The following is a 22,434-nucleotide window of genomic DNA, read 5'->3' on the forward strand; positions in this document are numbered from 1 at the left end:
GGGTGTAAACAAAGCAACCAGACTGGGATTCACACACTCAGGGGCTTCCCTTTTATTTTATATTAAAGGAACTTGGAGATTAACACTGTGTTAAAAAGTAGAATCCTTTTGCAGAGTAAATCACTGTTCCCACATTTATCTGTCCCCTGCGGGGCTTTCTGTGCTGTGGGCAAGGTCAGATGCATGTTCAGAAGCGGGTGTGTGGTGGCAGCTCAGGCTCAGATACATGTGAGCAGGTATGATAACATATGTGCTGTTTGGATGTTACGGTTTTGAGAAATTCAAATTGGCCTCCCTCTCTTCTTCCTTCCTTTTTAAATTTCTTTCTTTTAAAATCTTATCCTGTAGTGTAGCAGTATTCCACAGGGAAAGGTAATTAATATGGTTGAATTAATGGCTAACTGGAGTCACGCCGGGGCTCCTGTTTCCAGTCCTGGCCACATGCCCCCAGGCAGGGCGTAATTACCTGGTGGATCAGGCCCTGATTCCTTCTCAGACACGTCTGAGTACCCGCGAGTCAGGCCCCACTGTGGTCCTTGAAATTGAGGAGCAGATGGACACAGTCCTGCTCTCAGGGAGCTGACCATCTAAGAGTGAGGAGCAAAGAGCCGTGATCAAGTGTCAGTTGGTGCAAAAGGACCAGTGGCCTCTGCCTGGGGTGTGGGGCGAGCGGCTGCCCGAGCGTGGGGAGCCTGGGTAGCGCACCTCCTGTGGTGGGCAGGGGGCGAGGTGGGATGGTGGACTGTGCTCCTGGTGCTCTACGTGGGAGAACCTTGCGCTCCGGACGACGGTGGATCTGTCCGTGGTTGATTCCTTTCCCGCTCGTGAATTTGCCCTGAATGCTGGCCAGATCCCCAACTGAAAGGCCAAGGTTCGTCGTTGTCGTCGGAGATTAAAATGCACACACACAGACAGCAGTGACAAAGATGACGCACCTTATTGCCAGCTGGTGTTAGCTTATATAGAAAGTGAGAGTCCGTTACCTTAAACCAGGAAGCTCCTGGGGCCAATCACAGTGAAGGTCAGGTCATCACCTACGGTGCGCGCACGTCCGCCCTGCATAAGATTCATGGGGGGCATGAGCTGTCCACCATCACGGAAGACGGGAGGGCCAATTAGAAAATTTTCAAAACAACTTGTTATCCGCCCACTGGCAACTTGCCTGCCGCCATGTTGCGTCAGGGGCTCCTTATCTGAAAGGACTGGGGAGTTCTTGTTATCTGCCCACTAGCAATTCGCCCGCCGCCATGTCTGAAAGGCCCGGGGAGTTCTCAGGGAGACTCCCAACACCAACCACAGGACCAACTATGTTTTCAAGTGACTTGCTGTTTAGGATCCAGTAGACTTCTGCTTGCTTCAGGGGGTGGTGGACAGGCACTGCCCGCAGCTATGAGGCCTTCTCCTGTGGATGCTGGGCTTGACCGCAGGAGCCACCGAAGCCCTGGCTGGAATTCTGTTCTCCTGCCTCCTTGACCACAGGGGCCAATGGCCGCTAATGGCCACGTCGTGCATGGGGAACTTGGACTGCATCCAGCTCCCCAGAGAGGCCTGGGCAGGAGGACAGGGCTGTGTGCATCTCCCATTCCCTTGTGCCCAGTCTTCCCCTGCAAGTGGTGGCTGCGTCACACGGTCCCCCAGGGGGTTTCGACTGCAGCTCCCTGACATCTCCGGTGCATGTTGTTGCCATTCTTTGAAGGAAAATCTTTGGCAAATTCTTTCATAAATGGAATTCTGAAATTCTCCCTCAGGAATCAGAGTTGAAATGGCAGAAAGTCATGTGCAACTGGGGGCTTCCGGGAGCCGTAAGTGAACAAGCCCTGGTGAGGGAGCTGCGCTGCCCAGCCCCAGGTCTGCCGCCCTTCACTGGGGAGCACTGGCCTCTGGTACCCCGTGAGTTTCCTTGCACCCACCGGCCTTGGGGGAGGTCCTGGGAGAGGGGCATCTGCGGAAGGACTGGGCTGTGCGGTCACAGGTGTGTGGTTGTTGGAGGGAGCGCATTGTTCCATGGTGACCGCTCTCATGCCTGCGTCCTCAAGAGGGAGATGCTGGGGATGAGGCAGGGAATCTGTAGCTGGAGTTCAGTGAGACAGACTGCCTCACAACTTGGCTGGTGTCGAGCGCCTCTGCGTGGACGGTCCCCAAACTGTGCTTTTAGCCTCTCTGTGGGCATTTGCAGATGAGAGGTGTTCAAGGTTTTTGTTTATTTGTTTGCTCCAAATACTTGTCAGATGGCTGTCGGTGGAAAGATGGGATTCGAATCTATGCCTTTGTTCAAGCAAGAGAACGACGAGTAAAAAATAAATACCGTGTGAGCACTGCCTCACCCAGGCAGGCCGGCTCTGTCCACGTCACTGGAGGTAAGACACCGTGCTTTCCGCTGGGGAACCAGAGAACCAGGTACCAGTGAAGTTGGCAGAAGCCCTCGTGCCCTGGGAAGGACTGTGGAGCAGGGACAGGCTCCCAGAACCTTTTTTTTTGGCGATTACAGGGTTACAAACACCTAAAAATCCTGGCATCAGAAAGTTGGCTGACAATTGTGTGTGGTGTTTGGGTGCATTTGTGGACTATAATAAAGTAAAGGCAAAGGAGAAATATTCTCTTGAGCTTACTTAAAAATCTTTCTATGTGATGTAGGAAATTAGGTGTGAACTGTGGGCACTCTGTGCACACGTGTGTGCATGTGTGTGTAATGCTGCAGTGATGATTGTGAGGTCATTAGCGTGGTTGTGCAGAACTATCTGAGGCCTGTTGGGGAAGGAGGCTGGGCTGGAGTCCGGGCCTCTCTTTGCTTCCTCTATCTCTGTAGGAGTGCTCAGTTGTGTTCTGAAGCTGTCCCTCTCTTTAATGAAGATTACAAGTCTGTATATACACAAGTGTGTTTTTGCACCTCATATGAAGTGCGTGCCAGTCAGTTGTCCTTATTCGGGGTAGTTCTGTTCTTGAAGGACATAAGGAATGCTGAATTAGGACATACTGAACCTCTCCCCCCAGATGCACTTTCTTCAGCCAATCAACACAGCGCCTTGTTAGACGTGGGCTTCTGTTCAAAGACATCTTCTTTAAGGTGCACTGCAGCGTCATGAATGTGGAACTCAGGCAGTACATCTGGAAGCTTCTCCAGGCACACATCTTCCCTGTGAGGCACAGGGCAGCTGCCTGTGCTGGGGCCACTGGGTGGCTTGTCAGCCCTGCTCCTGAGCTTGCCTGAGCAGCAGGATCCCAAGGAGAAGTGCAGGAACACAGCACTGAGGAAGCACACTGCAGAGCTCTGAGGGCTGAAGCAAGTCAGCGGAAAGGTGCTGGCCGGGGTGCGCCAGGGGCTCCGAGATTTGCTACTCCCCAAAGTCCACAAACCACTGCAAAAGTGCGGCAATTATTGATTTTTGGGTTCATGAATAAATTTTGAATTTATTTATAGGTAAATTGCAACGAGCACATTTGCAAATGCAGAATCCAGGAATCATGAGGATTGACCATTTAATTATATTTAGGAATTTCCTAAAAGTGGGTGGGATCAATATGACTTCCGCCTCAGAGGACGGAAGCTGAACTTCTGGTCCTGGCAAAGGCCGGTGAGGACGAAGCGCGCGCAGTGGCTCACAGCCACCAAGTCTGTCTGCTCAGCGCTGCCAGCTCCAGTACCACCCTCCACGCTGGCCTCCCACGTGCACCCTCTGAGCTGGCAGCTGACAGCGGTTGTAGAGGGAGCAGCACTTATTTCTGGTCTGCGACTTGCTGGACTCTTACAGATGTCCTCTTCTCTTGCATTGGCGTCATTTAAAAATTCAGCCTCCCGAAACCTTTCCGAGTTCCCCGTTTCCTCACTTTTGAGCGCGTGGCATGGTCAGCTAGGGTTTGCAGTTAGGAATAAGAGGCGGAATGCTCTTCACTCCTGAGGGTCCCGATGTGCTCCCGCTCCTGCCTGGGTTCTGTGTCAGAGGCAGGCGTGGGACACGCAGACCTGTGGCCGACGTGCGTCCCTGCTGACGACGCGTGGATTTTCGGTCAGTTTGCTGTTTTATCATTGACATTAGCATTAGTCTTCAGGAAAAGGCCTGTGAAGCAGGAAGAGTTCCTGTGGCCTTGGCAGTGGCTATCTGGGAGGATCCAGCTCTGGCCTTGAATGGAACCTTTTCTACTTTGCCATATTCAATCAAGGGTTGGAGTTTGTGTCCCTGGGCAATTGCATAACTCTGATATTGACCTTAACTGAAGTCCTTTGTTTTGTACCCTAACAGCCCGAAGCATTAAAAATGCGTGTTCACTTAATTTGTCCTGCATGGCATGCAGTGTAATTACCAGCAGTTTGTTTTCTCTGTTGTAAAATATGGTCTGAGGAAGGGATAAAGTAATGTGGAAAATTAACATTGTGATGTACTGTATAGTGGAATAACACTAAACACTTAGCTGTACGGGCTCCGGAGGTGCTATTTGTGTTGTGTGCAAGAGCAATAAAGAATTAAATGCCTCTTTCTAAACTATATTTGCATGATTTTCAACTGCAGTAAAATCAGTCTGGTCTGCCTCTCAGAATAAACAGCACAACAACAGAACCACAGACCGCCCAGAGTTGCGTGGTGTCCTCGCAGCTCTGTGCTTCTTGCTAGGCGACCCCATGAGTCATTGTAATGACTAGTGGGCAGCCCTGGGCTCTGGATCTGCACTGGGCTTCCCCGGGCTCAGCCACAGGTGAGCCCTCAGGCCATTTGAGGATGGGTGTGCCCAGGGGGTGGGCAGAGCTGCCCGGGCCCTGGTGGCTGGGGAGATCTTGCTGAGGAGGCTGAGTCCCTGCCCCCCATCTCATTGCTGCTGCTCTGTTCTCTGAGGCTGGGCATGAAGGACACTGTATCAATAATAGATCACACTGTATCATCTTCCAAACTTCCAGTGATCACAGAAGGAAACATGATCAGTCTCGAAACTAAAGGTAACAGATTCACCTGCTTGTCCCTGTCCCTGGGGCATGCTAGGACAGTGCGCTGTGCCCCCCTGAAGCCCTGCTTCCCTTGCAGGCTCCTCCAGCTCCGCCATCGGCTTCACGCACTGGGAGAGCACAACCGGCTGGGGCGCGAGCTCTGCCTCAGCGTCTGTCTCAGGGGCCACCTATCCTGTCCTGGTGACCTGCCTGAAGGTGGCCTCTTCCTAGGCAATGGGCTTTTCAATGAGCTTGCTCTAGTCTGGGCCTTTGGGCAGCGTCTGAGGCCTTTGTTCTGTGTTTTGTACCTCGGTGCCCAAGACCCTTCTGTCCACAGGGTGAATCTGGCCGGTCCCATGGGGGAGACTCAATCTCCTTTGGAGAACAGCCTTCGTAGCCCCTGGGAAGAGCTTGTCTGCTCCTGTCTCTCTGTGAGTGTGGCAGAGTGTGGCTCTCTCCAGCGGGACCCCAGGCTGCTGGGCTCACTGTCACTGTCCACAGAGCAGTGTTTGTGGTGAGGAACGGGAGCCTTTCAGCAGCACCCGGAGCCAGCCTCCTTCAAGCCTGCCGCAGCAGGAATGTCACAGGATAGGCTGGCGCAGCAGATACCCTGAGAGCGGCTCCTCCTGTCACGGCCTTGGGGACTAGGACCGATGCTTCCACAGGCCTCAGCCAGGCTCCTCCAGCCTGTGGACCAGCACCTGGCCAGCACCTGGCCAGCACCCAGGCCAGCGTCTGTAGCTTTCTTCGGACCCCACCAGAGCGTGGCACGGAATCCCTGCCCCCATGCAGGCTGCAGCCCGCAGTCCACCAGAACTCCCCCATGGGGCTGGGGTGGAGTGGGGTGAAGTGGGGTGCCTTCTCCAGCCCAAAGCCCTTAGTGGAGGTACACTACCCAGTGCCGAGCGTCCATGATTTGGAGTCACGTCTCTGGCGTCTGCTCGTTTCCCGAGTGTTGGGAGCCAGCTCTTCCTGGGACGTGCGGCCAGGTGGGCTCTCAGGATCCTGGACTGGGTCTTGCTGAACTTGGCCTTTATCTAGGACCCATTCAATCACTTGCTCTGAGAACTCAGGGCAGGCTCCTCGCCTGGCAGTCTGCCTGGGCCTCCCGGTGGCCCGCCTTGCCCAGACCCTGGCCTGCTTCAGATGTCCCTCATTGGGCACTTGCTGGTGGGCAGGGCTGTGTCTGTGGGGGGAGGACAGGGTCTCTCGGCTCTCTGTGATGTCTGAGGCCTGAGGCCAGCACGCCTGGAGTCCCTGGAGGGGACTTGGAGAGGAGACCACCTGCTGGGTGTTTGTTTTTAACGTCCTGGAGAAAGCCCACTGAGGGCCTGGGACCATGTGGCCAGCTGTGGAGCCTGGAACTCCAGGGGTCTCTGTCCAGTGCTTCTCAGCATGCAGGACGTTGCTGGGAGGACGTTGGGAGGTGCTGTTGCTGTTCCCTTGGCCTTGGAGTTGGGACAGAGCATGGCCTGGCAGAGCCGAAGGGGAGGCGAGTGGCCGGTGGCCCTCAGACCTGGACCGAGACACTCGGCGGGTAGCGGCTTACAGTCTGTGTAACGGGACAGGTTGCAACACCGCAGGGCAGTGTTCTGAGCTCCCCCTGGACAGACCTGTCTGCTGGGCTCACTGCGGCGCCCTGGCCACAGGGCCTTGGGTAGTGTAGGTCGAGACGGCCTGGTGGCCCGTGCCCCTGGGTGGCCCTGCACTCACCGCTCCCTGTCCTGAGAGCTGCAGTTCCTCAGGTCTGGATGTCCCCAGGTCTGGGGGAGCTTTCCCGGGGGTCACTCGACAAGGACGTGGCCTGGAGAGTTCCTCTGCCTTCCCTCTCCCTGGCTCCCAAATGGCTGCCACTGAGAAGGTCGAAGAGACTCTGAGTGTGGCCTGTGTGGACAGTTGCCCCCACACAGCCCACGGTGGGCCCTCCATGCGTCTGTGCCGTGACCCGAGTTCACACCAGGGCTGCTCCTGCTCACAGGCCACCTCTGCCCTGGTTCCCTGCCCCCTGGTGTTTCCTCATGGCCCTCGTAGGACCTGCCCTCTGCTGTCCATGGACTAGGACCGCCTGAGTGCTGCCCCTGGTACCTGGCCTTGAGCAGCCTGAGACCAAGAGCTCGGCAGGACTCCTCCGTGGGTCATCACGTTCTCCTGATGCCTCCCGGGGAGGCCATGTCTGGAGAGGTCCAGCAAATTAAAACCACACTTCCCACCCTTGCGGCAAGCGTCTCCTGCACACCTGGGGGGGCCCCTTCCCTGCAGGTTCTTGGTTCTTTTAAATGAGTCTGAGGCAAAGATGATATTCTACATGTGCTCAGTTGTTAATCCAGCTTGATTTCCCACACCTGTGTGCCTTTCCTACAAACGGGGTGCCTGCGGGCTTCTGGGCTCACCTCCTGGGAGTGGAGTCCGGGGGAGAGGCAGCGCGCCCTGGGCAGCCTGGGCAGGGTCCCACGACGGCCAGCCCCGGCCGGGCGGCTGCAGATTCACACAGGTGTGAGGTCTTTGGCAGAAGGGAAAACCCAGAACTATTTCTGGTGCTGGTCACCCCACAGGCCTCCCAGGTCACCGTGAGTGTGAGGTGACACAACAGGGAGAGGAAGCCTGAGGAGTGGGGAGCCCAGGAGCTCGGCCTCACTGCTGCGCACCTCAGAGGCCAGACTCCAGATGTGGGTAGGAAGCTGTGGGTGGGGTGGGCCCTGCTCGTCAACCACCCCCCCTTGGCGCTAAACTGGGGCCATGGCGGTGGCCAGCAGACATGGAGGAGAGCACCCTGTCCTCTGTCTCGAGGGCTGGAGCAGCAGAGCCGGAGGGCCTCGCCCCTAGTGCCCCATGAAGGCTGCCCACTGCACTGGGAAGCAGCCAGGCCTCCTTGGCTTGTGGACCCCAGCTGCGGGAACAAGGCTTGGGTGGATGGAGCTCCCGTGGCTGGGTGCCGTCTCCTGCCTGTGGTCGGCCCCACACTGCTCTGGCACCGTGGCGTGGGTTTAGATACGCATGTGCAGTTCTCATCACGCCCGTCACAGCTGTATGTGGCCTGTCCCTGGCCTTCCTCCTCAGCACCAGGGACCCGCTCTCTGCGGACCCCAGGCCCCTCTGCCAAGGAGGCTGTGGGTCTGTGTCAGCATCAAACCCTATCACAGGGAGGCTAGGAAATCTGAAACGACAATGTGGCAGTCAAGAACCATAGTGTTCGATTCTAGGCTCGTTTATAGTCACAAGAACATTTGGGCAGAAGAAAAACACTTTCTGAGCATCTTCAACATGTCTACCTTATCTCCACATCACTAACACTCTGCAAAAATGCAATCTCGGTGTAAAAGGTAGAGTGTTTTTACCATCCACGCGATTTACAACCTTACATCCATCACTTAATAAATGACAGGCGGCACTCACAAAAGGACCCGGAGGCCCGAGCACCCGGGACATCGGCCGCCTGTAAACACCAAGAAAGCCTTTCAGCTCCGCAGTTGGGGAGGACGCCCGTGGTCCGGGAAGGTGTCATTAATTAAGTTTCATGTCCTACTCATATAAATATTTCAGGGTTTTCTCTCTTGCCGTCATGTGACGTCTGGTGCCCGGGGAGGAATGGCACCTTTACCGTCGTCAGTAAACGGCTGTGAGCAGGCTGTGTGCTTCTCTGGGCGGGGCTCTGTTCCCCTGGTGGGTGGACGCAGGCTTTCCTGGAACAGCCGCCGCTGCTCACTTTGTTTTGATTTATAGGGTGCTCCGTCTCCTCTCCCTCCTGTTAGGGCCCACAACGCACCCTGCCCCTGCGACACCACCCTGGGCGCTGATTTCTGTGACCTGACTCGGGTGCACTTGGAGTTGTGTGTGTCCCTGTGCCCCGGGTTGGAAATGCATCTCGCTCTGGCTGGCACCATAGGGCGGTGGAGTGGCACAGGACCAAGGTCCCTTGGTCACACAGTGGAACGGGCGTGAGTACAGGGAAGGCTATCGGCGGTCCTTCAGCCCTGGACATGACGGGGCCCACTGGACCTACAGTTGCTCGAGGGGAGACACATGTGGCAGGACTTCTGGAGACTTCTCTGCAGGGGTCTGGAGCCGTGGGGGTCTCAGTGGTGACCCTGTCTACCTGCCTCTTGTACTCAGGACAAGTTCCCCCTCTGGCCCCATTTTACAAGGGTGGACGCTTGGGCGACCGAGTGGTCCAGAGAGGAGTCTCCCTCCAGGCTCCCGAGCTGAGCAGGGGTGAGCTGTGGCCAGCTGCCTTTCTTTTCAACGATGGGCCTGCTGGTCCCGCGCCGTGGAGCATGAAGCCTGGGCAGGGGTGGACGGCTCATGGAGGTGTGCTCCGGCTCGTCTTCCAGCCCCACGGCGCCCCTGCTGGCTGGTGTGGAGGACCCTGCTCTGCAGGTAAGGTGCCGCTGCCAGTCAAGGAGAGTGCAGGAAGCTGGAGTGCAGGAAGAGTTGGTCAGTGTCATGTCTGAGACCTGCTGGGCTCTGCACCCGGCCCTCCCTAGCCCTCTTCAGCTGACGGCCTCACTGCCTTCCTTAGGAGGCAGGTCTGAGGGAGCTTCCTGGGACTGCTCTGCAGAGACTGAGGAGACCAGGGCAGCTGCATCACGACATCAAGCTAGCTCTCTTTATGCTTTAAAATAATTTAGAATCACAGGAAAGTTGCAAAAATGGTACAGGGAATCCCCACATCTTCATGCTGCTTGTTCCAACGTTGACCTCGCATGCCTGCACGGAATAATCGTGAAACCAAAACTTAACACTGGCCCAGTGCTGTGGACTACCACGAGATGTGATGTTGGCCCACAGTTCTCCAGTAACGCCCTTCTGCATCCCGGGGTCCGACAACAGCAGCCCTGGAGTCATGTTCTGAGGGTGACTGGTTCCCTCGTCTTGTCACCACCCGCTGGGACCTTTCCACGATCCTGTCCTCACGTGTCGCGGTGGCTTGGTTCCTCGTTGGGAGCTGAGAGCCACCAGGCTGTCCTACCATGGAGGTCTGGCTGAGGATGTCCGTTGGACTGGCTCTTTATGTTGTTGCCTGGTGGCCCCCTGTTCCTCTAGGAATCCAGGCTGTCTCTCTAAGCTGGTCCTGGTGCCTTTGGTATCAGTGCTGTGTGGCACATGGGTGTCCATTCTGTCCCTGTTTTAAGACTGTTTCTGCTTGAAACACTGTCTTGTGATTCAGAACCTGGTATTAACCTGAATTCCTTGAAATAATCACAGAGTGTCAGTATAAATTCATGCATTTAAATAGAGATCATGGTAAAAGGCAGAGAAAGCTAAAAGATCACCGATGGAAACTGATAATTCAGAGATGGCGGGACAGCAAGAGGCCCAGAAAATCCTCCCACAGGCCTCCCATGTCCTCACCCCTTTAAAGAAGTGATGCTGCGTCCCAGAGTGCTCGCCAGGCTGGGGGATGTGGGTGTGCGTTCTCATGCACGTAAATGTTTACTGCCCTATAGCAGCTGGCGTTAGCCAAGACACCAAGATATTTTGTTCTAAGCTTTAAATCAGTTGTTTTATAGAGCACAGAGAATTTTTATTATAACATAATTCTGTACATAAAATATCACATTAAAAGAAGGAGATAAAGTTTTGTACTTTCATTCTCCATTAATTTGACCGAAAACAATTTGCAAAGAAATCTAACCAATCAGGATTCATGGTTGTAAAGCCAGTTGAACTTGAAATCCAAGTAGCAGGGACAGTAGAAAAAATCCTCTAACACCAGACCCCAGGGTCCCTGGGGACATTTTGGTAACTGCCCATCCCATGGTGGATGAAGCAGACAGCACCCAGCTGGTGTGAGTGTCACCCTGTGCACCGTCAGTGAGAGTGCTTGGGTGTGCACAGACTCCTGCAGGGGCTGGCGGCTGAGCCCCCTCTGGTGCTGCCCTGTGTCCACTTGCTGGTGTGGGAGGTCACAGTACAGTACAGGTGATGGTCCACTGGCCTCTGGGGGACAGTGTGCAGGGCTGTCAACTTCAGAGCCCTCACAGAGGGGGATGCCTCTGCCTGGCCCCCTCCCTGTGCGGGGCAGACTTCAGGAGCACGCAGGCGCTCCAGACTTCTCCTAGGGCCCGGCCCATGCTGGAGGCAGAGAGGGCTCAGCTCTTTGAAAATCCTCAAACTCTGGCAAAGAATTGTCTGCACCACTGTGTTCTGAGTGCATTGTAAGAACTTGAACTGTCACATGTGGACTGAAGTCATGGGTCAGAAATTGAGAACCATATTTTCAAATGAGTTTTCTGCCTTGAGTTTGTGTGCCTGTCCTTGGAGGACAGCTCACTGGACGCTTCCGAGGCAGCCTGGAATGTCGGCGGCTCTGGAAGCCTGGCTGCAGGATGAGCAAGACTTCCTACCCCATTACTCTGTTGTGTGGACGATGACTAGCACTGGAACTCTCTGGAAGGCCCGGCCCCTGGCCCACCAGCAGTCCTGGGACAGTCCGCCCAGTGGAGCCCGCCAGTGTTCCTCGACACTCCCTGTGGTGACTGCGTCTTGTTCCGAGAGGCAGCAGGGGAGGTAGGGAGGAAAAGAGAGAAAAAGAATGTAGCTGGAGAGTTGGGCGACCCTTCTTGGGTGAGTCCGGAGGCTGCTGAGGACCAGGACAGCTCCGCGACAGAAGGAAGGCCGGGAGGAAAGACCAGCGGGTGGTGAGGCAGGACCTCAGATCTAGCCGTTATGGAGGGGACGGAGGTGCCCACTCCACCAGTGTCTTCCCTGGAAAGGCTGGGATGGGTCTTTAGTGGACGGGGCTGCTGGCTTGGCCCCGGGGAGCTGAGCTGCCCATCGAGTCAGTCGCTTCTGGGAGCCCTAGGCTTAGGAGCCATACCTCCATTGTCACCCCCGTGTCTGGAAACAACGTGCCAGTTCAACGTGGGTTTTCTCAGTTACAGGGTTTTGCAGGGGGTTGACCCCGCGCCTGTTGAGAGTGTGCTGTGTCCAGCCCTCCACGCACTGGCTGGGGCTGCCTCCGTGGCTGAGCAGAGGTGCCCATCCTGTGTGGGCCTGAGGCTAAACAGGTGCCGTAGCCCCTGTCCCTTGGCAGGCGTGCCCCAGGGGTCCCGACTCCTTGCCTGTGCTTCCTCCTGGTGCCCACGGCTCAGTGACTCTGTCCATCCACCTCCTGTGGTGCGCTTAGCTTTCCAAACACAGGACCTGCACTTCAGTGCATGAACACCCCATGTCCGGGTATTCGAAGGTGTTCATTCAGTCCTGGTGAAAAAAAGATTTAACATACTTTGCAGTTTGCAGACAAGATGATCTAAATTGAGCTGGGGCTACTTTTATTAAGATGGGTTTGTTTAGGAAATGTCCACCCGAGTTGGAGCAGCATGTCTGACTACTGATAAACTGCCTGCTGTCTGGGTTTTACCAGCAGCGCGTCGGCATGTGGTCCTTGAGTCTGCAAACTGTCTATGGAAGGCCTTCTTTCCCAAGGTCACACGGTGCCCAGCCAGGCAGCCCTCCAGGTGAGGCTGGGGCTGCCACATCATTCACATCCTTTAGCTCCCGTTTCAGAGGAGACTCTCTCTTCTGGCTTCTTAGGTTGATTCTTGGACACGGAGAAACCTGCGAAGAGCCTGCTCTGTTGCTCCTGACCCTTTTCTCACTGCAGAGGTGGCTGCTGGACCTGGTTTCTACTCCACCCCATGGAGCTGTGTCTAGGACATAGCTAAGTCCCTCTTGCATCTTGAACCCCATGACTAGTGCTTGCCCGTGGCCCGGGAGTGGAGTTTCACAAGTCACTAGAGGGTTGGAGTGATTGAGAAGGTGGTGTCTTCACCTACCCAGGACTAAAGAAAGGGAGCTCCCCTGTCCTAGAAGGGAGCCAAACTGCACCATGAAGGGACCCTCAGGAGGAGGGCACCAATGGCCAATAGCAGGAGTCACATGGGGGTGCTTGCTGAGTCAGAGGAGCTCTCCTAATTATTGGAACCCCAAATCTGCAGACTTCCTCTTTTTGAAGAAGGGGGTGCAGGTATAATGAAAACCAAATCCATGGCTGGGTTTTGGCAGTCCGTTGGTGGGTGGAGAGGAGCTCAATCATGCAGCAGCAGGGCTTGAAGTGCACATCAGGGAGCAGCAGGGCAAACTTGGCAAAGCGTCACCTACCAACTGTGGCGGGCAGGCTGCATGCCCAGCCCCCTCTGCCTGCAGGGAGTTGTCTGAGGCTTAGGCCAGATACTCACGAAAGAGCAGAGTGTGGCTTGTGGCTGGTGGTTTCCACTAGAAGACGTAAAGCCGAGGAGAACCCACCGTGGTGGCCAGTCAAGCTCCCATTCACAGCCTGGAGGCCACCCCCGAGCACGCCTCAGGCCTAGGTCAGGCGAGACTGGGTTCTCCGGCTGGCTTCTGGCTTCTGGCTGCTGACAGTGTCTGCTTAGTACATTGTGCCAGGCAGGAAGTGTGTGAAGCCTGTTTGGAGGACAGAGTGCAGGATTCTTCTCTCACATTGCTAGAATTTTTATGAACTGTTCGATTTCCTAAGAGGAAAATTATAACTTCAAAAACAAAACATTTTTCAGGATGAGTTCTTTTTGAAGACCTTATGTATTTCATTTTGCTATTAATTTTATTTTGGGCAAACTAAATGGTGTTATGGATCTATTCTCAACACTCATTACACATTATAATTTGCATTTTATCACCAAATTACAAATTAAATATTGTCTTTGTTGAAAAATAATTCCTAAGTAGCCCTGTTATATGACCTACTCAATTTTTTTTTTTTTGTATAGCTTGGATTTTTTCTCATTACAAAGCCAAAAAATCAAATATGTGTTCTGTTGCTGTTTCATTTTTGGTGGTGCATCCTAAGAAGGTGATCATGGTGACTTTTGGCTTTTTGTTTTTCAGAACAGTCTGACAACATTATTTCCAATGGGAAGGGTAGGACGCCGTAGGATGATGGATGTGTCCTCTGGGTGGACTGTGGTAGGACATTTCCACCATTTCAAGATTCCTGCCTGGACTATTTGTCTCTCTTTTTTTTCCTAGAAAAATTTCTGACCAGAGGTTATTTTCTTCTTTCTTTTGTGGTGCTGGGGGTGGAACCCAAGCCTTCACACAGGCCAGGCAAGTGGTGCCTCTGAGTTCACCCCAGCCCTTGACTACAAGTTTTAGGAGACTGGACTCCCTATCATCAGCAACGGGGAATCCTAGAACAGTGCGTTTGCTCAGGTGAAAGTCACGGGCACGCGTGGTTGTTCAGCCTTGCTCTGTTCCCCTGGTCTCCTGCGTGGTCCTCTGCATCCCGCCTGCCTCCTTCCTGCCCCACCCTGTGCGCGTATGTGCCCAGCAGGTGCGACTGGAGTGTGGTGGTGAGCAGGACAGCATGACACAAGGCCCTGCCCGCAGACCACGCTGTGATCGCTGCCGGGGGTGAGGGTGCAGTGGGCCCCCCAGGGAGAGCTCCTCCGGGCTCCTGGAAGAGGGCTGTAGAGTGAAGCGGAGGGACAAGGGTGGAAGGGCTGGCCAGAGTCCTCCAGACCAGGGGACAACTGTGGGCATCATCCTCAGGGCCCTGGGAGGCCACCGCAAGTCAGAGCACAATCCACCGATAGGGTGGTGTCAGGTGCAGGAGGTGGGGCTCAGGGTGGCGGGGAGGTGGCTGTGGGGTGTGTGCAGGTGCCCGCCCCCTGCGGTGGGCACCATGTCCTCAGTGGGTGTGGAGATCCAGGGCGGCACCAGGCTGCAGAGACCTGGGGGCTTCATTCTGAGGAGGGGGTGTCAGACGGATAGAAGCCCAGGGGACAGGGCTGCAACCTCAGCTTTAGCGGCTGCAGGGGAAAGCGGGAAATGCTGGTGAACAGTGCGGGAAAGGAGGGGCAGAGCCTGTGGCTGATGGGAGGCTGAGGCCCCCTCAGAGACCTGGAGCAGGAAGTGTGTGTGGCTGGAGCGCGTCTTCCTGGCCCCTGTGTGCACGTGTGCCGTCTACACACGGCGTGCATGTGTGCATGCTCACAACTGGGGAAGACATGCACCCAAGGGGAGCCGGGCCCCGTGAGACCTGCGGACAACCAGATGGTGCCGTTAACCAGAATGTGAGGGCAGGCTGGAGCCAGGAAGCAGGGCTCCCGAGAGTCACTGCCTGAGGGTTGTCAGCAGGTCCAGCTGCAGTGTGCACCTCTGCCTGCCTCATGGTGGGGGGCGATGTCACTCGGGCTTCAATGTTAACAGAGAGCGAAGCTTGGGACATATTTCTGACAGCTGTCTTCAATGTGCAGGCAAACGAGTGTCTTGGAAGCAGAGCCTGGCTGCTCGCTGGTGGGACCATGCAGGACAGAGCACTCCCTGGAGGGCTGCCGGAGGAGGTGCCCTTGGGTTTCTGGCTCATTTCTAGTTGCTCAGCAGAGTTGGAGAGGCACCCTTTTGAGACCATCTTGACAGTGCACTGTTGGGCCTGCGAGGACGTGAGTGCCAGCTGCTCCTCCCAGGTCCCCGCATGTCACGGTGTGCTGAGCAGGAAGAACCGCCCCCTCCACCCCCAAGAGCCTGAATGTTCCACTCTGACTTCCAAAGTTTTTGCTGCTTCTTTCTTTCCCAAACGCTAAATGCCTTTTGTGATGCCAACGACTTTGTTGGACCTCCGCTGCTGAAGTGTTCGGGTGGCCTGAGGGAGCTGCAGATGCCCCACGATCGATGGGTGCACATGGGTGGCCAGAGCAGCACCTCTCACACTTCCAGGGATTCTGTTCAAAGAGCTTCTCGGAACACGGAGGTCCAACACCATGTAGTGGTTCTTAGTAGTGAGGGACACAGTCAACATACAACAGAAGCATGTTTGGAAGGTTACCACAAACCTGTTAATGTGTACAGTTGATACAAGTAGAAATAATAAAATTATTAATTATCAATGAAATTGATAATTGATATGAATAATAATAAAAATGCAAGCACATTTCAGAAGTTTGGAAGTCAGAGCTGTGTACAATGCTAAGGAAGAGTCACCTGTTGTTTCCTAATCCTGAGATAGCCACTGTGGAGCTCTTGGCCGGGGACGACGGTGTCTGCCTCTGTGGCATGTCCATTCTGATGGTCTTAGTACACTCTCAATGCATAATTGAAGCAACAAAATTTGGACCACAGGGAACACAGTGCTAAGTCTTGCTTTTCTGTGCAACACTACATTGTGAATGTTTTTCAGGCCACTGAGTCTTTCACAGGAGTAATTGTTTAAAGTTTTAAGATTTGTTATAATTAGTTATACGTGACAGTAGAATGTACTTTGACACATCACACATAAATGGAGTATGACTTTCCATTCTTCTGGCTGTACATGATATAGAGTTACATAGGTTGTGTAATCATACGTGCACATAGGGTAATAATGTCTGATTCATCCTACTATCATTCCTACTCCCATACCCTCTCCCCTCCCACCACTCCCCTCTGTCTAGTAAAAAACACCTCTTTTCTTCCCTAGGTCCCCACCCCCCTATTGGGAAATTAGCATCTGCGTAACAGAGAAAACATTTGGCCTTTGGATTTTTGGAATTGGCTTATTTCCCTTAGCACAATGTTCTCTTGCTCCAACCATTTATTGGCAAATGCCATCATTTCATTCTTCTTTAAGGCTGGATAATATTACACTGTGTATATTTTCCATGTTGGCTTAGGATCTGACTTCCTTAACAAGACTCCTAAAGCACAAGAAATAAAATTTAAAAAAAATCAATAAATGAGGTGGATACAAACTTCTCAGCAAAAGAAACAATCAATAACATGAAAAGAGAGCCTACAGAATGGGAGAAGGTCTTTACCACAGGCACCTCAGAGGCCCTGTTAGTGTCCAGGGTGTATAAAGAGCTCAGAGACAAAACAAGAAAACAACAACCACAACAAATACAGAACCAAAACCCAAAAAACTTAACACCAAGAAAACAAATAGCTCAATCAATAAATGGTCTAAGGAACTGAACAGACACTCCACAGAAGAAATACCATCAATCAATAAATTTATGAAAAAATGTTCAACATCTATAGCAATGACAGAAGTGCAAATCAAAACTAAGATCTCATCTCACTCTCGTCAGAATAGCAATTATCAAGAATACAAGCAACCATAATGTTGGCAAGGATGTGGGGGAAATATACACTCATGTTTGCTGGTGGGACTGCGAACTGGTGCAACCAATCTGGAAAGCAGTATGGAGATTCCTCAAAAACCCAATGGAACCACCATTTGACCCAGTTATCCCCCTCCTCGGTTTATACCTAAAGGGCTTAGAATCAGCACACTACAGTGATGCAGCCACATCAATGTTCACAGCAGCTCAACTCACAATAGCTAAACTGTGGAACCAACCTAGTTGTCCTTCAAAGGAGTGATTTTTAGAGGGTGCGTAACTTTCCCTGCAGCGGTGAGCGGGGAGCTGGAGCAACATCAGCAGCTGAGGGAAGTGTATGCCCACATCCTCGCAGCTTGTGTTTGAGTGACGCCCTACACAGGCATGATGGGGGAGTTTACACCGCAGAAACGGGCAGTCCCTACAATTCAGTGTTTAGCGGGGATATATTCGCCAACATGCCTCTCCTTGTCTTATAGAAAAGCAGCTTGATTCACACAAACTTCAGCTCTCTGGACCACGGGGTGTTTCCCAGGATGGCTTTTGTTCTATTGGGCAGACCTCCACATGAAGTTTTGTCTGGATGTCTCTTCTTCCCTAAGACAGAGCGCTGGAAGGGGAACTTGGGCTCAGAAGATGCAGACGCTGTCAGGCCCTTGACACGCACTGTCTGTCAAGCTGCTCCCCATGTCAGTCCCTGCCCACGGGCAGCTCCGGTGTCAGTGCTGTGAATCCTGGTCCCCACCGTCACTGCCCTGGAGACAGCCTCTGCCAGTGAGGCGGGAGGACTCGGACCCATGCTCTTACGCCGCTGACCAAGGGGAATACTCACAATGTGCAGGGGCCACCCATTTCTTTTCTGTGAATGTTTGTGTTCTTTCCTGGGGGATTTGAAATGAAGGAGAAGAGTCACTTGGTGGTGCTGTGTGTTTGTGTACAGCGCTGCTTGGCTGGTGGTTGGACCCAAGGCCAGCGCCCTGGTGGCTTCTGGGTTACAGGGGAACCCTATTGCACCTCGAGTGGCCTGCGGTGTGGTCGGATCCCGAGGGATGCCTGAGGTGAGGTCTCCCTGGGCTGCCCTGGTTGACTCCTCTGGGCAGAATGTGCTCTGGGCAGTGAGGACTGAGCTGAGAGAGGCAACAAGACCCTCGGGAAATGCCAACAGGACCCCCTGACCCTCCTGAAGAGCCAAAAGGGCCCCCTGACCCTCCTGAAGATCCAGCAGGGCTCCCCCGACCCTCCTGAGAGCCAGCAGGGCTCCCCTGACCCTCCTGAAGAGGCCGCAGGACTCTTGTGACTCATCAAGGACACCATGGGTCATGGGAGCTGGTGTGATGACCCTGTCTCACAGCCCACGTCTGTTCAGGAGCCTTGAGGTCAGAGGCAGCTGTTTCCTGGAGCCGCCTTCGTCACATGGGGACACTAGACCTGGTACATGGCTGGAAAGCGCAGAACCTGCCCTCAGGACTGCAGGGCGGAAGCAGAAAAACAGAAACTGGGTGAGGTGCCAGGCGGTGGTGCAGTGATTTCCCCAGAGCCACGCAGCAGCTGTGACACTGTGTTCAAGACTACACGCGTGTGCACCTGTGAGGACAGGTGTCTTTGGCAGGTGTGTGCAGGCATTGTGCCAAGTGAGCGCGTAAGTGCATGCACATGTGTTGGTATGTCAGTGTGTACGTGATGGTGTACGTGTGCTGTGCGCGTGTGTGTGGCAGTGTGTGAGTCAGGGTGTGCTGTGTGTGGATGTGTGTGCACAGGTGCGTGTTCTTCATGCAGGGAAGCTGCTGGCTGAGTTCCCTGTGTTGGGAGAGGGTGGAGATCAAGCTCCTGGATTCCCACTTACCTGTCAGCATTTTGGGGTAGGGGGTGGTGCAGCCCTGTGGCCCCTCACCTGGCCCCTGACCATATGGCTGGGTCAACAGAGTCCCCACGGGCAGCTGCCCCCACACTTCTGTACTGTGGGTCCAGCATCCCTCGCCCTGCAGCTGAGGCCTGCTGGAGTGCTTGGGGCACCTGCGGCTGCCTCTACCAGGGCTGTCGAGGTGGGTGAGTGGGCAGTGGGTCTGCAGCAGCCTGGCCGGCACTTGTCCGTGCTGTTTCAGCTGCAGACTTGAACTACAGAATCCCCTGAGAGTGGTCCTGGTGATGCCCACCATGTGCAGGTGGGTGCAGCCCACCTGCCAGGGGGCCCCTCTGCAGAGGGCTAGAGTGCCAGGGCTGTGGGGGGGTGGGCCCTGGGAGTGGAAGTGGGGCAAGCTTGTCCTCTGTGGCAGAGGCAACCAGGCTGTGCTCGGTCCAGAGCCCCTCAGCCTGCACCAGGGAACCTGGGTTCAGCAGAGGCGCCTCTCGATTGCAGAAAAGGTGAGACGGACCGAGTGAGGCCCTGAGCTCAGGCTCACAGGTAAGCTGGTTCTCCTCTGGGGTTCTGTGCTTGCTGATGGAGCTGCGGGGTGGTGGCTGTGTAGTCCCCACGGTGCCGGGTCCCGCAAAAGTCACAGGGTATGGCACTTGCTGGCTTCTGGGGTTTGGGGGAAACAGCCCAAATCGATCCTCTTTCTCAATTTGCCCTGTGTCACACATGTCCAGCTGCTGCCCCACAGGGCACCCACACACTGGAGGAGGTGCAGGGGCCCACCGTAGGCCACTGTCTGGAAGGCCAGCAGGGCCCTTCACAGCCCAGACCTCCGAGGGCACCTGCCCCCACGCAGGGCAGGTGCTGTGAGGCTTGGTCTCAGTGGCTCCGGAGACAAAGGTCAAATACAGGCAGTGGCCCAGCGGGGAACATGTGCCCTGGGCCTGGACTCTGGGTTCCCAGGTTTGAGAAGCCATGGTGGCGTGCTAAGGGGAAATGCACCATTCTCTTTAGTTGTGTTTCTTTTCCTGATGGCCACTGAGTTGTTAGGACATAAATAAAGGTGCTTTTCATGTGAGTTTGGAATCACGGAGGACTTGGCGCTGTGAACAAAGCTGCGACTCCCGAGGTTCTGTGGAGAAGGGGGCCGGGGACCCTGCTTGAGGCCCATGAGGAGAGGAGTAGGTCGGACCTGCTCAGGCTGCCTGGGGAGGCAGCTTCTAGAAGGCCAAAGTGGGAGGGGAGAGCCTGGCCTGGGAGCTGGGAGGCCAGGCTGTGCACGGGTGGCTGTGGAAGGCTCCCGGACCAGGGGGGCTGCCAGGGGAGCGGGGCTGCCCTTGGACTCTGTGCCCTTGGCACTGTGTTGAGTAGAAGGTGTGGCACGGCAGAGTAACGCAGCCTCTGCCTGAGAGGCCACATAGCCAGCTCCTCCCTCTGCCCCTGGGCTCACGGCCTGATTCGCCACCCTGGATGCCAGGCTGGATGTCATGCACCGCACCCGTTCAGCTGGGCCCCCGGCCTCATCTGGTCTGAGCTGAGGACACACGAGTGGCTTGGGAAGTGTGACACTCCGGGCGTGTCTTCTGCCCAGCAGAAGCAGGAAAGACCTCTGCGCCCATCTGCAGAAGGGGTGTTGGGAGAGAAACCTGGGAGCGCTGGGCCTGCCGCAGCTGAGATCTGGGGGTCTGCCGTCTGGGACCCCGGCCTCCCAAGGCCCAAGGAGCACCTGGGCAGGCCCCACACTCCCCGTGCCCGTCTTCCTGCCTGTGGGGGCAGAGGTGTGGCTGGGGATTCTGCAGAGAGCCTGGGCCTGGCCCGGCAGCTGCCTCTCGCCGAGTGTTCCCTGTGCCCTGGGAGTGCTGGTGCCGGGTGGAGAGTTGACTCCCGACAAGCCCAGGGACGGGACTCACTAAGATTCGGGGTGATAAAAACAGGAATGAGCTCAGTTGGCATAATCCCATTATCCATCACATCATAAAACGGTGAAAATGGGCTGGTTTTCCCATACAAGCCAGTCTAGTGTTGTAACTGAAAATCCAAGCCCAAGTCAAGCCAAAAATTGAATGGGAAGCTGAGAAACTCTGTTGGTAATACGAGGACAAGATCTGCCAGGTAAATGAGACCTCTGTGGACCAGAGGTCTACCTTTTGCCACGAGATACCTTTGATTTGTGAAATGTTTATTTTGAGAAGAAAGAAGAAACACTGGACTGTAACAAAGGCAAGAATCGTGGGAAATAGTCCTGACCACAAACACCCGGATGCCCTCCGAGTGGGTGGCATCGTGCCTCAGAACCCACTGGTTCACACTGTAAGACACAAATAGCTCGTTCCCTGACAGAAGACCCCCCCGTGTTCCCGACTTGGGGACTCTGCTACCCAGGTGATACAATGGTTTTGCCATGGACACACTGGCCATGGGCGGGAATCCTTTGATGCAACAAGAAATCAGACCAAGGACTCAGGATGGGTTTCTGTTCTTGTCCCCAAATTAACTCCGTGGCTGACGTTGGTTGGAAGGTAAGAGCTGGACTAGGGGACTGAGGTGCTTTTGTGGATTTCATTTATATCTACAATCCCTTAGAGGTGTGAGTCGGCCTGGGGTTGTGGTGTTGAAAATGCCGATTTGCTGTGGACCGCTGTAGCCGGGTCTTGCGGAGCAGGAGTCTCGCTTGCCTTGGGCTATGGGCACAGCTGGTGCTAGACTGCCTCCTGCCCCAGGAGCTGTGGCTCGCCTTCCCGCTCCTTGGAGGTTCCGGGCTCCTGGGTGTGCCTCTTGCCTGTGCCAAGGGATTGGTCTTCCCCAGTGCTCTCCAGCGGGGATTCAGGAAGCAGCTCCACGGGGCCAGGGGCCTCAGCCATGGTGCTGGCGATGGACTGCTGCCTACCTCCTGGGCTCTGCCAGCCTCATCTGTGAAGACAGAGACAAGCTAAAGATTTTTCAAGGATGGGGACACAGTCTGCCAGGCTTCTAGGTTGGTGGGCAGGCGAGAGACAGGAGGAGGGTTGGGGCCTCAGGGCTCTGGTCCTGGGCTCCAGAAGCATTTCCCAAGCACTTGGGCAGTTACATCTGGCTGGGCCCAGAGCTACACGATTCCAGGCCAATGGTGGGTCCTGCTCAGCCAAACACCCACTATGCCCATGAAGCCGAGCTCATCTCTCCAGAAACACCCCGAATATCAGAACCCTAGAGTACACTTAAGCTCTTAAAGCGCTCTTGGCATTTTGTTGCTCTCGGCATGAATCCCCAAGGCCCAGACCCACACTCTCCACCCTGTGTTCATGGCTAGTTTCAGGACACCCTCTCTGTGCAGTGAATGCCACTGGCTGTTCCTGAAGCTGACCCTGGGTACTAGGCGATCTGTTTACCTGATCAGTGCTGAGAATACGACCCAGCTATCGTGGTGATTAACAGCATCAAGTGTCCTGGTGTGAACTGGCCGTGGTCCTGTTCCATGACTGCACAGCCATAGCGGTGATCTTGAGGTGTGTGCTAGTGGGTTTCACAGCCCAGACGTTACTGGATAAACTCCAGAAGCAAAGAAAGGGGCGGAGAAAGAAGGCAAAATAACAGGGCACTTTAGGATCATGGTGCAGTGTGTGGACTTCCCG

This window comes from Callospermophilus lateralis, chromosome 17, assembly GCF_048772815.1.
Source record: "Callospermophilus lateralis isolate mCalLat2 chromosome 17, mCalLat2.hap1, whole genome shotgun sequence".
In the NCBI taxonomy this organism is placed as follows: Eukaryota; Metazoa; Chordata; class Mammalia; order Rodentia; family Sciuridae; genus Callospermophilus; species Callospermophilus lateralis.